Consider the following 10,245-nt stretch of genomic DNA (forward strand, 5'->3'; position numbering starts at 1 on the left):
TGTGGGATGTTGATAAAATGCACATAAAAAAAATGTGGTGCCATTTTTTTTCGTATTTTTAAAAATAAATATTTTGCATTGTTTTTCTTGGACGAAACTGTTGACAATACTTTTTCAATCAAGAAATGGTTTTGATCAGTAAAACTATAATGATATAGGTTTGAATTCTAGCTAGACACATAATTTGCATTTGTACATGAAATCACGTTTTGAGCAATTTGGGTCTGACATGTGTTATTACGGAAGCACTTAGCAAATGTTGTCTTGAAAGTTTTGTGAGACTACTGGGGGAAAAAAAAGTCACGAAGCAAACCTTTTGCATTACCGATTTATCGTGAAAAATGTTTGATAGGGCTCTCAGTTAAAGGGGATTATCTATCTTTTAAGAAGATGAATAAAAACAGTTCAATGCATGGGATTCCTTAAATTAATGGTGTTAAACTTTACTTTAAAAGCACATTTGGGGGAGTTCAGACAGCAAGCAAGAAAATTCTCTGCAAAATTCATCGATGCAAATTACATAATAAAATAAAAATTGTATTTCAGTTCTCCAAAAATAGAATTTTATTTAAAAAAAAAAACATTCATGTAGGTTACATGTAGTCCTAAACAAAATTTGTACATACTCATTCAACGATATGAGGTGCTTTAAGACCCACTTGATCACCCAAATACCCATATCTTTAAAGGCCACCGCACACCTTACGACTGTTCGCGATCCGATTTTGGAACAAATCGCATTTTGCTTATTTTCTGAAAATGTGAATGGGACATATCATTTTATTTGAGGTTGAAATCAATTGAAAGAATACTAATATAACCATTTTGAAAGATTGCAAGCTTTTATTTTTGAGTAAAGGCCAAATTAGTTTCAAATCGTAGTCAATCGTACGACTGCTATGACGTCATTACGACTAGATATTGAATTCGCTTTTATTCTAAGGAGGATGATAGCATAGTCACAGATTTGAACATTCGTACGATGATTTAAAACATTACACAGTAAGATATTCCAAGTCTCAATATTAGCATCAAATTCTACTACATTTTATTCTGAAATCGAGTCGCCGACCAGTCGTAAGGTGTGCGGTGGCCTTAAGAGATATTCATAATATGGGTCAACCTGAATAAACAAGTCGAAGTTCATTTTATGGAAGTGCAATGCAGTATGAGTAGCAGATGAGATGCATGCTTTCAAAACCATATTAGCTCACTTGAGCAAACCAAATGGCCCACAGCACCCACATCAAACGTGAAAAAGTTCTTGTAATTTTATTTAAAGGGGAATCCAACCCAAATAAAAACTTGTTTTTATAAGGAAAAGAAAATTCAGACAAGTTGATAGGTGAAAGTTTGAACAATATTGGACAAACAACAAGAAAGTTATACATTTTTAAAAGTTGTAAATATTGGTAATCACTATACCAATGGAGACTTCAAATTGGCCGCATAAGGGTTGACATAGTGATGTAAGGCAAGGACTACTCTTCCATGTACTCCAATACATATTATGGCTAAAATGTCATTTTCCCCAAAAGTTTTATTTCAAATTATATTTTTCTTTCACGAGGACATAAAACAATATACTATCTGGGTTATATTTAGATTACTGCCCCAGGGGAATGGGTACTTAGGAGAAAACCACAAATCCCTGATAATAAAGTACATGGCCTATGGGAAAGTTGTCCTTGCCCCTTGTCATAATTTACTTACCCAGTTGCCAATTTGAAATCTACATACAATTAGTGATCTCAATTTTAAAGCAGCTATAACTTTCTTATTGCTTGACCGATTTCTTTCAAACTTTCACCATTCAGTTTAACTTACTTTTCTCCTTCCCAACACAACATTTTATGGCCAAGGCTGGATTCCCCTTTAACACAACAATAACAGTGATCTTGGAACAATCCCTGCAAGAATTAACTGAATTTTTAATCTATAGAACCTAGTTCAACCTACGGAAATAAATTAGCTGGCATCTTCTTTCAGGGATACCACAGGAAGTCTGCTTTCACATCCTGGGTAAAAATACATGTGAGAGTTCTGCAGGGTAAATTCCCTGATCAGAAAAAAGCAGATATATTCAGTTTTCAAGTGTGGCTGAAAGCAAAGTGCCATAGAGAGCAAACCAGCTACGCCCATTAGTGACTACGTACAATATCACTCCCGCTATCTGATCTTATATTCATTCATTTTACCTTCTTTATTGAACAGATCTATATCTTTTTACCTCCTTAAATACTCCTGTACTTTCACATCTGCCTAATAAGAAAAAATCCTTCTGTATGCCCAATGCTGTAATTTTGTGATAATATCCCCAAACGGATAAAAGGATCAAAGCTTTCGCATGACTTACCCTTGGCTGCTAGGATATATTCAGTTTTAAAGGACAAGTCCACCCCAACAAAAAGTTGATTTGAAAAAAGGAGAAATATCCAACAAGCAAAACACTGAAAATTTCATCAAAATCGGTTGTAAAATAAGAAAGTTATGACATTTTAAAGTTTCGCTTAATTTCACTAAACAGATAAATGCACATCCTGGTCGGTATGCAAATTGGCAGACTGATAACGTCACCCACTCACTATGTTTTTTTGTATTTTATTATATGAAATATTCTAATTTTCTCCTCCTTTTCTCCCTGAACATGTGGAATTACCATTATTGCAATAGTTTATGGTTAAGTTAAGTTGGTCCTTATTGTCAAATCTGTAAAAATTGAAATATTGTATTATTCAAACAAAAGAAATAGTGAGTGATGGACATTATCGACTCTCTCATTTGCTTATCGCTGAGTTGTGTATTTAACTGTTTTGTGAAAAATAAGCGAAACTTTAAAATGTCATAACTTTCTTATTTTACATCCGATTTCGATGAAATTTGCAGCGTTATTTTTGTTTGATTTTTCTCTATCGATTCAAATCAACAATTTTCTGGGGTGGACTTGACCTTTAACTATAAGCCGAAAGTGGACTGAAGCCGGCGTCGGAGGTGGCTTGACTTGTCAGTTGTGTGAATCATCCCCTTTTTTTTTTTAAAACAAGACTAATGCTGGCCGGACTGAGACGGCTTCAGTCCACTTTTGACGTGTGTGTACATCACCACTCAAATTGCAGGAGTGAAGTCAAGCGGCTTCACTAATGCCGGCCAGCATTGAAAGCGGCTTCAAACCCGACTCATGTACATGTATATCAGGGGCCTTTCATGTGAGCCAAGAAAACTACGCACAACCTTTGCCACAGGAATGAGAAAGACTCTTTGCAAGCTTATGCAATAAAAATTTTAATTTCATTTGGTTTTATGGAGGTTTGAATGCAAAAAAAGGAGATCTGGGGCCCCCGTTTCATAAAGTTTCATAACTTTGCCATAATGGCAACTACCATGGTAACAGGGCTCAGCAGCCAATAAAAATCAAGGTTTCCATGGTAGTTGCCATTATGGCAAAGTTACAACAGTTGCAAGTCCCTTATGACAAGGGTCCCTGGTGGTTGTTTCATTTCACTTTACAAGCGACTGCTGATCCTTTCTTAGATCTGAGCTTTTAACGCCAAAGAAATTTTGGTGCACACAATTTACGAGAGAGAGGACCACCAGTTGTTCATTCAGTCACTCATAACTTATTTAGCAGCTTTATGAAACACCCACCTGGTATAGTGAGGTCTGAGCAAGTTAATATTTCCAGTCAGGCAGGTGTGAACATAACTCCTGATACAACCCAAGATGTTATCTTGTGGCCCTGTGACACTAACAATAGATGCTATTTGATCAAACCCAATAGTAGGCTTGTAGATGTAAATCGCCCATGCAAGGCATCAGTGAATCATACGCAAGGGTAGTCTACAGTCAGTCTGATTAAAGGAGAGCTACATGTACACCCAGCTGAAATGAATTATCTTAGTTGAAAGAAGAAAGAATGCTTCTTGAAGAGGTATAAGAATCAACCCTCTTTCTAGTTTATAATCCACAAAATATTGGACAAATGAACAGAAAGTATTTCATCCTAACAAAAACTCTTTTTTCTTAAATAACCAAATAAAAAATTAAAAGGAAAAATAATATTGGTACTGAACATTTCATTTAAAATCATCATCATCATCATCATCGTTGTACAGAAGAAGTAGGTTTGTACGCCTACATGTAAAATAAGCTGTTAATACAGCAGTTGGTCTAATACCACATGGGCAAATAATCAAATTCCTACTCTCGATTTGGTATAATTTCTATTTGGTCTAAAATCCAGTATAATTTTCATTTAGTCTAATCAAGGAGGTATTTAATACTTATAAAGTAAAATCTCCTTGGTTTGATGCCCAGATGGCCATATTTCCATTTTGCCTACTTATTATTTTGCACTGTTTATCAAACAGTTTGTCTGTAGAATCACATACTGCACACTATGACATGGTGGTAGACCAATGGGTAGGTACAATTAACATGTAGCCTAACTGGAAGAAATAGGTGAAATCTTTTTCTTATAACATACAAATAGTGAGTGGGTGATACCATCAGTAACCTCATTTGCATTTTATAATTGTGCATGAGATAAATGTCAGTTGTGTTAAAAGTTTCAAAATGAGTTTGTATGGAATCCAATATTTAAAGGGCAATTCTATAGTGGATGTACATGTATCAAACTCAGGGTGAAATTTCTGAATTCATGGGCTAAACCTAAACTGGATATTATTTGAGGGCTGAGACATTGAATTGTCCAGATTTGTGACTTTCAAAATATGTCAAGGTCACCACTTCCTAGTTTATTGGGACATTTAAGATACTTTGTTTTTCTTTACACAAGGTGTATCTGACATTATTTTGTCAGTTTTCCTAGCATTGCTTCATGGATTTTTTTCTCTCTTTCAAATGGTAAAAGTATGTTATATTCAGCACTATCATTTAAATGCCATTATATATAGGCCCGAGTCATGTCAGATTTTTTTGTTCCAGAATCCGCCGGTGTTGCACTGGTTAGAATCTGGTATCCCGTTAAATGAATTCACGAACGGGGAAGTACAAAGAAGTCACAGATTATACAATATTGATTTCATTTTTAAACAAACATTCATTAAAAAAAACGAGAAAAATATTATAAGCTAAGCTACGAGACGCATATAGAGTCTGCCTCCCTCTATATGCGTCTCTTAGCTTCGCAGCTCAAATTATGAAAATTCATGTTAGGGCTATACATGAAGTTCGAAATCTGTGCAAATGCGAGACGATCCCGATCTATAGACTATAGGCCTAGTCCCATCATGAATATTCATAAATCGAGCTGCGATTTCTGCGCATGCGCAATTTGCGTTTGGGATGTTTTGGAATCGGCAGTGGAATTAATATGTGTGAGGAACCCGATACTGGCTCTAAATCACCAATTTTGAGACTAACCGGAGGATGGATATGGAGTGAAATTAAAATGAAAAGTAGGAAGATATTAAGTTTTTATTCTTTTTAAAAATTGTGTTGGTGCATAAGTTTTATATTTCCCCCCATAAAATCCCACTTTTGTCACTGTACTCGGAGTATCAGAGCGAGTTAACTACCTTGATGTAGGCTCCACTCCACTACCGCTAGTGAAAAGGAGTGGAGCCTACACGAACATCACAAGTTATGGTACGGTACATCTACCATTATCAAACCCGAACATGCCAAATGTTTTTTTGTAGATCTACAGTACGGTACCGAGTATGATGGGGTGTCCAAACTTCGCGCACTTTTCAAAAATATTCATCAGGCTTAATTTTGTTCACAAAATATTCATAATTTATACAAAACCAATTCAAGAAAAAGTTACCACATTGACGGCAAGATCGCAAACTATAAAATCATGGACGAAAATGTAAAGTAGGTCAAGGGGTTTCGCCGGTATCGCGATCTCAAAATTCTATTCCAATCAGCGAATGCGGCTGTGCTGGAAAACCGTTCAGAAAAAGTGTTACCTAACTTCGCGCACCAAAGCTTTTGTGGAGATTTAAACAAAAAATCAAGCTCAAAAAGTGAAATATTTATCTCAGATTGATGGCAAAATGCTATGGAATCGGTTAGTACCACATTTAACTCACATTTTTGATGATTTCTGCTTGCAAAATGGTGATATCGTGATGCTTGTTGATTTCTTCAAAACGGGCGCTAGCGGTGACAAATTTGCCGATCTTTTGCCAATATTTTCATGAATACTGAACTCATCCTAAAGAAATTTTCATTATAGGGCAATTTTAGATCGCTTTTCACGTTGATGATGTCAGATTTTAATGATATTGGCTAGTTTTTTAGATAATGACCATCCGCGAAGTATGGACACGCGCGAAGTTTGGACACACTGCCATACTGAGTAGTCGACAGTGACAAGTGTATCTAATCGATTCATGACATTACAAAGCCTTTGACAAAGGTAAGCCCAAAATAATGTCAACAATGAATTCCTTGAGAAAGTAACTTAAATAAACTTACATCACCCTAAATTAGGCATAACGTTAACGTTATTATAACTTAATTAAGATTTAAGGCGTACGGTAGGTATAACTGACTCAGCTAGTATTTATATTAGCAAGAGAGCGACGGCACACTGCTCTCAGCTCAGTTCTGCCCGAACCTCCCCGCTATATAGCGCTACCATGCGTACCGTACCGCATTATCGCATGCAGAGTCTCAGTCTCATGCAAAATAAACGATGGTTGGGAGAAAGGGGCTTACAATAAACAAACATGTAATGCTTGATACAATCTCAATAATAATATAAATTTACTTACAACATAAACGAGTCTGAGACAGCTGAGTAACACTCGCCAAGAAGGAGAGATGGAGGTAATATCAAATCCGCCTGCCTGTCGTGTCTGTGTCGTCTGCATGTTCGATGTACCGTATGTGTATTGAAAGTCAAACAAAGGGGGCGTACTCTTCATGATTGAAATTGGCACGTCGTATTACCCCAGCATCACAGCTATGACTAAAAAATCATGTAAAAAAAAATAGGAATAAAAATTATGGCATAATTAAAAAAATGTGTTTTGGTAATTCATATAATTGAATATTCTCCATGTTCTACTCCGAGACTTCCATGCAAACTTGTATATGTAGTTATAAGGGGGGGGGGGGTGCCTCCGATGGCTCTGATATTCGATGCCTTGGCATAAACTCATTATTTTCTTCAGCAAGTCTTAGAGAAAAATTGCTGTGTTTTATTGTATAATTGTATAATGACCAACACTGCTCACGTTGAGATGAGATATATAGGAGTATGATGACGTCGAATATATCTGTCGCCATGACAACAGGTGCCGCTACAGTCAACTTTGTGAATTTGAGTTCATGTTTAGACCTATTTTTAACTACGAATTCCAATAGGTCTACTCCCATCTTTCCCCAATACTCCCCAAGCACTTTAGACTATGATTCACAGCTTTCTCTGCCAGTGGCGTAGCTAGAATTTTTTTTACCTGGGGGGAGTCACTGTATTGGGGGTCCTCGCTTTTTAATGAGGGGGGGGGGGGGCAACAATTTTTTTTCAATGTGTTGTGTGTAGATGACGGGTCTAGCTTTCGCCAATAGGGGGGGGGGGGCGAAAATTTTTCACCCCTATTTTCCCCGATCAGCCTCTCAAAGTTGATCTTTGTTTGTTTCTTTGAAGGGGTATACTCATAGTGGTCACTTATTAGCTATATTCTTACAAAAACAACGTGAATATCAAATGATCTCATAAGCCCTATATATATTTTTTTTTTTTGGGGGGGGATTTTTATATATTTTTTCCTAAAAATGTAACATCCTGTGCAATGTTTGTGATCCTGAACAAGATGCGTGTAATTATTTAACTAAATAAAATTGTTAATAAACGTTCTGGCCTGATCGAAAAGGGACCTGTTAAGGATTGTTTGCAATTACACATGAAGACGATACTTTTATGTCAACAATTAAATATTGCGAGCGCAAAGCGAAAGCTGAAAATTTTTGACATTACGACGTAAAAAAGGGTTATTTTAAAAGCACTTTTTATAATCATGAAAGGAATAGATATATAACTATACAATAATGCGAGCGGAAGAAAATTGAGAGTTTAGACCTAAAAACGGGACACTCTATAAATATTTTGTAAATCATGAATAAGATGGGTAAATTTGGGGTATCTTCCTATATACATTAATAATGCGAGCGTGAAGCGAGGAGCTGAAAAATATTGATATTCTTATTTGCAACTGGATAATTTAAGTACGTTTTAACTACAGAACAAGCTGAGTATCTCAATAAACATGCGTGCGCGTGTTTTAGATTTAGACCTTGAATCTATGGGCATTCTGAATACATTTGACATGAAGATCAATAATGCGAGCGCGAAGCGCGAGCGAAAATTATGTATAGTGACATGAAAGATTCGTTTTGCAAGTCTTCCCCTCACCTAATTTCATTCACACGTCTTTCTCTTATTTTCCTCTTTTTTTCCTTTTATCTTTACCATTCTTTTTTCTTTCTTTCTCCCCCTTTTTTTTCTTCCGCCAATTTTTTTCAGGGGGGTGCTCGTGGTCCCCAGGACCCCCCGTAGCTACGCCCCTGGTCACAATATTTCATATTTTTCAAAAAGCAAAATCGTGATAAAATTGCAAAATTGTGTTAAAAAATGCAAAGAGGGCTTCCTTCGTGAAACGGCCAGCGCCGAGCAGACAGGATTGGCTCACTATTTCCGTTTCGGTCAAGAAGTTAGACATATGACGGTTTCTGAGAAACGGGCCCCAGTATTCCATAAACCTCGGTTTAATTATTATGATATCACATTAAACTCTTTAAAGGTCACGTCCATCTCAGAAAAAAACGTTAATTTGAATAAATAGAGTAATATCAAACTAGCATAACGCTGACAATTTCATCAAGTCGGATGTTAAATAAGAAAGTTGTGACAAAGTTTGGCTTATTGTTCACAAAACAGTGATATGCTCAACTCAGTGACATGCAAATGAGACAGACGATGATGTCGCTCACTCACTATTTCATTCAATTGTATTGTTTGAATTATACAATATTTCATTTTTTTGTACAGATTTGACAACTTCACTGAACCATAATTATAGTATTAAGAATGCTTATTCCATATGTTCAGGAAGGAATTAATTGTTGTTTCACTTGACAATGAGGAGAAAATTAGAATATTTAATATTTCATATTAATACAAAAGAAGAGGTGGTGGATGACGTCATCATTTTCCTAATTTGTATACCGACCACGATGTGCATATTTTGTACATGTTTTGTAAAATTAAACGAAACTTTAAAACTTTCTTATTTCCGATTTTGATGAAATTTTGTATATTATGCTTGTTGGATTTTTCTCTTTGTATTCAAATCAACTTTCTGTTGGGATGGACTTGTCATTTAGCAAAATACATTATCGCATATCCTGCGATTCAATGGCACATTGTTTATTCTATAAAAATATATATAACATTGTAGAACCAAAGCTTTTGAGTCTTCATACATGGAATAATATATCTCAAGGTTTTCGATGAAACCTTTGAAAACAATATTTTTTTTTCTAATTACGTAGGAAAGGGAGAATTCCTCTATGGTATATAATAATAGTATACGAAATACTTCGGATGACTCCTGGAGCGCTCCTCCGACAGAGAGAGAGGGGGGGAGCGAGAGAGCAAAAAAGAGAGAGGTGGAGAGAGGGGGAGGGAGGGGGAGAGTGAGGGGAGGGGGGAGGGGAAGATAAGAAGAAAGAAAGGGTGGGGTATTGACACCATTATATGCATCAACATCATTTTGTTAGGTCGAACCCGAGATAAATCCCCATTCAATACAAATTTGTATAGTTGGTGTTGATTGAAAAGTCACGGTTATTTACTTTGCGGAATTTTTCAATTTGAAGATCTACTTATTATTTTATGTCTCTTTAGATGAGGGTAAAATTTGTAACAGTTTTATCATTACGTTTGTTCATTTATTTCATTTCAGTTATTTCCACAATAGCAGAAAAGGAAACACATTCTGTACACCTCAACATCATCATGGAAAAGATACAATTTACATTGCACTGAAACATAATAATACATTACATTCGTGAAAGCAGATGAATAATTGTTAATGATCATGTACCTTAAAAGCTCTCATGTGGAGGAAAACTTATGAAAGCAAGGCTTGTGAAACAGTTTCCCTTTGGCATAGATAATGGTATCATTATCTATATATATATTATATATATATATATATATATATATATATATATATATAAGGAAGAGGGCCCTTTGCCCCCCTTTGCACA

At 35.8% G+C, this 10,245-nt stretch overlaps 1 protein-coding gene across 2 annotated transcripts in view; it reads right to left on the reverse strand.

Annotated features, from left to right (window-relative positions):
- The window catches only part of LOC129261783 (epidermal retinol dehydrogenase 2-like), a 31,092-nt gene extending 24,228 nt beyond the window's left edge, over positions 1-6,864 (reverse strand). Inside the window, exon 1 of one of the 2 annotated variants that reach the window (XM_064101424.1) lies at positions 6,744-6,864. The gene's annotated coding sequence lies outside the window, so the exon portion shown is untranslated. The remainder of the gene's footprint in view (positions 1-6,743) is intronic. The other variant, XM_064101436.1, reaches the window with a different exon arrangement.
- Between the last annotated feature and the right edge of the window lie 3,381 nt (positions 6,865-10,245).

The sequence above is a fragment of the Lytechinus pictus genome, chromosome 1, assembly GCF_037042905.1.
Source record: "Lytechinus pictus isolate F3 Inbred chromosome 1, Lp3.0, whole genome shotgun sequence".
Taxonomy (NCBI): Eukaryota; Metazoa; Echinodermata; class Echinoidea; order Temnopleuroida; family Toxopneustidae; genus Lytechinus; species Lytechinus pictus.